Source organism: Saimiri boliviensis, chromosome 4, assembly GCF_048565385.1.
Source record: "Saimiri boliviensis isolate mSaiBol1 chromosome 4, mSaiBol1.pri, whole genome shotgun sequence".
NCBI lineage: Eukaryota > Metazoa > Chordata > Mammalia > Primates > Cebidae > Saimiri > Saimiri boliviensis.
This window is the reverse complement of record NC_133452.1, coordinates 1-5,000: the sequence shown is the minus strand read 5'-3', so window position 1 is coordinate 5,000 and position 5,000 is coordinate 1.

The following is a 5,000-nucleotide window of genomic DNA, read 5'->3' as shown; positions in this document are numbered from 1 at the left end:
TAGGGTTAGGGTTAGGGTTAGGGTTAGGGTTAGGGTTAGGGTTAGGGTTAGGGTTAGGGTTAGGGTTAGGGTTAGGGTTAGGGTTAGGGTTAGGGTTAGGGTTAGGGTTAGGGTTAGGGTTAGGGTTAGGGTTAGGGTTAGGGTTAGGTTAGGGTTAGGGTTAGGGTTAGGGTTAGGGTTAGGGTTAGGGTTAGGGTTAGGGTTAGGGTTAGGGTTAGGGTTAGGGTTAGGGTTAGGGTTAGGGTTAGGGTTAGGGTTAGGGTTAGGGTTAGGGTTAGGGTTAGGGTTAGGTTAGGGTTAGGGTTAGGGTTAGGGTTAGGTTAGGGTTAGGGTTAGGGTTAGGGTTAGGGTTAGGGTTAGGGTTAGGGTTAGGGTTAGGGTTAGGGTTAGGGTTAGGGTTAGGGTTAGGGTTAGGGTTAGGGTTAGGGTTAGGGTTAGGGTTAGGGTTAGGGTTAGGGTTAGGGTTAGGGTTAGGGTTAGGGTTAGGGTTAGGGTTAGGGTTAGGGTTAGGGTTAGGGTTAGGGTTAGGGTTAGGGTTAGGGTTAGGGTTAGGGTTAGGGTTAGGTTAGGGTTAGGGTTAGGGTTAGGGTTAGGGTTAGGGTTAGGGTTAGGGTTAGGGTTAGGGTTAGGGTTAGGGGTTAGGGTTAGGGTTAGGGTTAGGGTTAGGGTTAGGGTTAGGGTTAGGGTTAGGGTTAGGGTTAGGGTTAGGGTTAGGGTTAGGGTTAGGGTTAGGTTAGGGTTAGGGTTAGGGTTAGGGTTAGGGTTAGGGTTAGGGTTAGGGTTAGGGTTAGGGTTAGGGTTAGGGTTAGGGTTAGGGTTAGGGTTAGGGTTAGGTTAGGGTTAGGGTTAGGGTTAGGTTAGGGTTAGGGTTAGGGTTAGGGTTAGGGTTAGGGTTAGGGTTAGGGTTAGGGTTAGGGTTAGGGTTAGGGTTAGGGTTAGGGTTAGGGTTAGGGTTAGGGTTAGGGTTAGGGTTAGGGTTAGGGTTAGGGTTAGGGTTAGGGTTAGGGTTAGGGTTAGGGTTAGGGTTAGGGTTAGGGTTAGGGTTAGGGTTAGGGTTAGGGTTAGGGTTAGGGTTAGGGTTAGGGTTAGGGTTAGGGTTAGGGTTAGGGTTAGGGTTAGGTTAGGGTTAGGGTTAGGGTTAGGGTTAGGGTTAGGGTTAGGGTTAGGGTTAGGGTTAGGGTTAGGGTTAGGGTTAGGGTTAGGGTTAGGGTTAGGGTTAGGGTTAGGGTTAGGGTTAGGGTTAGGGTTAGGGTTAGGGTTAGGGTTAGGGTTAGGGTTAGGGTTAGGGTTAGGGTTAGGGTTAGGGTTAGGGTTAGGGTTAGGGTTAGGGTTAGGGTTAGGGTTAGGGTTAGGGTGGGTTAGGGTTAGGGTTAGGGTTAGGGTTAGGGTTAGGGTTAGGGTTAGGGTTAGGGTTAGGGTTAGGGTTAGGGTTAGGGTTAGGGTTAGGTTAGGGTTAGGGTTAGGGTTAGGGTTAGGGTTAGGGTTAGGGTTAGGGTTAGGGTTAGGGTTAGGGTTAGGGTTAGGGTTAGGGTTAGGGTTAGGGTTAGGGTTAGGGTTAGGGTTAGGGTTAGGGTTAGGGTTAGGGTTAGGGTTAGGGTTTAGGGTTAGGGTTAGGGTTAGGGTTAGGGTTAGGGTTAGGGTTAGGGTTAGGGTTAGGGTTAGGGTTAGGGTTAGGGTTAGGGTTAGGGTTAGGGTTAGGGTTAGGGTTAGGGTTAGGGTTAGGGTTAGGGTTAGGGTTAGGGTTTAGGGTTAGGGTTAGGGTTAGGGTTAGGGTTAGGGTTAGGGTTAGGGTTAGGGTTAGGGTTAGGGTTAGGGTTAGGGTTAGGGTTAGGGTTAGGGTTAGGGTTAGGGTTAGGGTTAGGGTTAGGGTTAGGGTTAGGGTTAGGGTTAGGGTTAGGGTTAGGGTTAGGGTTAGGGTTAGGGTTAGGGTTAGGGTTAGGGTTAGGGTTAGGGTTAGGGTTAGGGTTAGGGTTAGGGTTAGGGTTAGGGTTAGGGTTAGGGTTAGGGTTAGGGTTAGGGTTAGGGTTAGGGTTAGGGTTAGGGTTAGGGTTAGGGTTAGGGTTAGGGTTAGGGTTAGGGTTAGGGTTAGGGTTAGGGTTAGGGTTAGGGTTAGGGTTAGGGTTAGGGTTAGGGTTAGGGTTAGGGTTAGGGTTAGGTTAGGGTTAGGGTTAGGGTTAGGGTTAGGGTTAGGGTTAGGGTTAGGGTTAGGGTTAGGGTTAGGGTTAGGGTTAGGGTTAGGGTTAGGGTTAGGGTTAGGGTTAGGGTTAGGGTTAGGGTTAGGGTTAGGGTTAGGGTTAGGGTTAGGGTTAGGGTTAGGGTTAGGGTTAGGGTTAGGGTTAGGGTTAGGGTTAGGGTTAGGGTTAGGGTTAGGGTTAGGGTTAGGGTTAGGGTTAGGGTTAGGGTTAGGGTTAGGGTTAGGGTTAGGGTTAGGGTTTAGGGTTAGGGTTAGGGTTAGGGTTAGGGTTAGGGTTAGGGTTAGGGTTAGGGTTAGGGTTAGGGTTAGGGTTAGGGTTAGGGTTAGGGTTAGGGTTAGGGTTAGGGTTAGGGTTAGGGTTAGGGTTAGGGTTAGGGTTAGGGTTAGGGTTAGGGTTAGGGTTAGGGTTAGGGTTAGGGTTAGGGTTAGGGTTAGGGTTAGGGTTAGGGTTAGGGTTAGGGTTAGGGTTAGGGTTAGGGTTAGGGTTAGGGTTAGGGTTAGGGTTAGGGTTAGGGTTAGGGTTAGGGTTAGGGTTAGGGTTTAGGGTTAGGGTTAGGGTTAGGGTTAGGGTTAGGGTTAGGGTTAGGGTTAGGGTTAGGGTTAGGGTTAGGGTTAGGGTTAGGGTTAGGGTTAGGGTTAGGGTTAGGGTTAGGGTTAGGGTTAGGGTTAGGGTTAGGGTTAGGGTTAGGGTTAGGGTTAGGGTTAGGGTTAGGGTTAGGGTTAGGGTTAGGGTTAGGGTTAGGGTTAGGGTTAGGGTTAGGGTTAGGGTTAGGGTTAGGGTTAGGGTTAGGGTTAGGGTTAGGGTTAGGGTTAGGGTTAGGGTTAGGGTTAGGGTTAGGGTTAGGGTTAGGGTTAGGGTTAGGGTTAGGGTTAGGGTTAGGTTAGGGTTAGGGTTAGGGTTAGGGTTAGGGTTAGGGTTAGGGTTAGGGTTAGGGTTAGGGTTAGGGTTAGGGTTAGGGTTAGGTTAGGGTTAGGGTTAGGGTTAGGGTTAGGGTTAGGGTTAGGGTTAGGGTTAGGGTTAGGGTTAGGGTTAGGGTTAGGGTTAGGGTTAGGGTTAGGGTTAGGGTTAGGGTTAGGGTTAGGGTTAGGGTTAGGGTTAGGGTTAGGGGTTAGGTTAGGGTTAGGGTTAGGGTTAGGGTTAGGGTTAGGGTTAGGGTTAGGGTTAGGGTTAGGGTTAGGGTTAGGGTTAGGGTTAGGGTTAGGGTTAGGGTTAGGGTTAGGGTTAGGGTTAGGGTTAGGGTTAGGGTTAGGGTTAGGGTTAGGGTTAGGGTTAGGGTTAGGGTTAGGGTTAGGGTTAGGGTTAGGGTTAGGGTTAGGGTTAGGGTTAGGGTTAGGGTTAGGTTAGGGTTAGGGTTAGGGTTAGGGTTAGGGTTAGGGTTAGGGTTAGGGTTAGGGTTAGGGTTAGGGTTAGGGTTAGGGTTAGGGTTAGGGTTAGGGTTAGGGTTAGGGTTAGGGTTAGGGTTAGGGTTAGGGTTAGGGTTAGGGTTAGGGTTAGGGTTAGGGTTAGGGTTAGGGTTAGGGTTAGGGTTAGGGTTAGGGTTAGGGTTAGGGTTAGGGTTAGGGTTAGGGTTAGGGTTAGGGTTAGGGTTAGGGTTAGGGTTAGGGTTAGGGTTAGGGTTAGGGTTAGGGTTAGGGTTAGGGTTAGGGTTAGGGTTAGGGTTAGGGTTAGGGTAGGGTTAGGGTTAGGGTTAGGGTTAGGGTTAGGGTTAGGGTTAGGGTTAGGGTTAGGGTTAGGGTTAGGGTTAGGGTTAGGGTTAGGGTTAGGGTTAGGGTTAGGGTTAGGGTTAGGGTTAGGGTTAGGGTTAGGGTTAGGGTTAGGGTTAGGGTTAGGGTTAGGGTTAGGGTTAGGGTTAGGGTTAGGGTTAGGGTTAGGGTTAGGGTTAGGGTTAGGGGTTAGGGTTAGGGTTAGGGTTAGGGTTAGGGTTAGGGTTAGGGTTAGGGTTAGGGTTAGGGTTAGGGTTAGGGTTAGGGTTAGGGTTAGGGTTAGGGTTAGGGTTAGGGTTAGGGTTAGGGTTAGGGTTAGGGTTAGGGTTAGGGTTAGGGTTAGGGTTAGGGTTAGGGTTAGGGTTAGGGTTAGGGTTAGGGTAGGGTTAGGGTTAGGGTTAGGGTTAGGGTTAGGGTTAGGGTTAGGGTTAGGGTTAGGTTAGGGTTAGGGTTAGGGTTAGGGTTAGGGTTAGGGTTAGGGTTAGGGTTAGGGTTAGGGTTAGGGTTAGGGTTAGGTTAGGGTTAGGGTTAGGGTTAGGGTTAGGGTTAGGGTTAGGGTTAGGGTTAGGGTTAGGGTTAGGGTTAGGGTTAGGGTTAGGGTTAGGGTTAGGGTTAGGGTTAGGGTTAGGGTTAGGGTTAGGGTTAGGGTTAGGGTTAGGGTTAGGGTTAGGGTTAGGGTTAGGGTTAGGGTTAGGGTTAGGGTTAGGGTTAGGGTTAGGGTTAGGGTTAGGGTTAGGGTTAGGGTTAGGGTTAGGGTTAGGGTTAGGGTTAGGGTTAGGGTTAGGGTTAGGGTTTAGGGTTAGGGTTAGGGTTAGGGTTAGGGTTAGGGTTAGGGTTAGGGTTAGGGTTAGGGTTAGGGTTAGGGTTAGGGTTAGGGTTAGGGTTAGGGTTAGGGTTAGGGTTAGGGTTAGGGTTAGGGTTAGGGTTAGGGTTAGGGGTTAGGGTTAGGGTTAGGGTTAGGTTAGGGTTAGGGGTTAGGGTTAGGGTTAGGGTTAGGGTTAGGGTTAGGGTTAGGGTTAGGGTTAGGGTTAGGGTTAGGGTTAGGGTTAGGGTTAGGGTTAGGGTTAGGGTTAGGGTTAGGGTTAGGGTTAGGGTTAGGGTT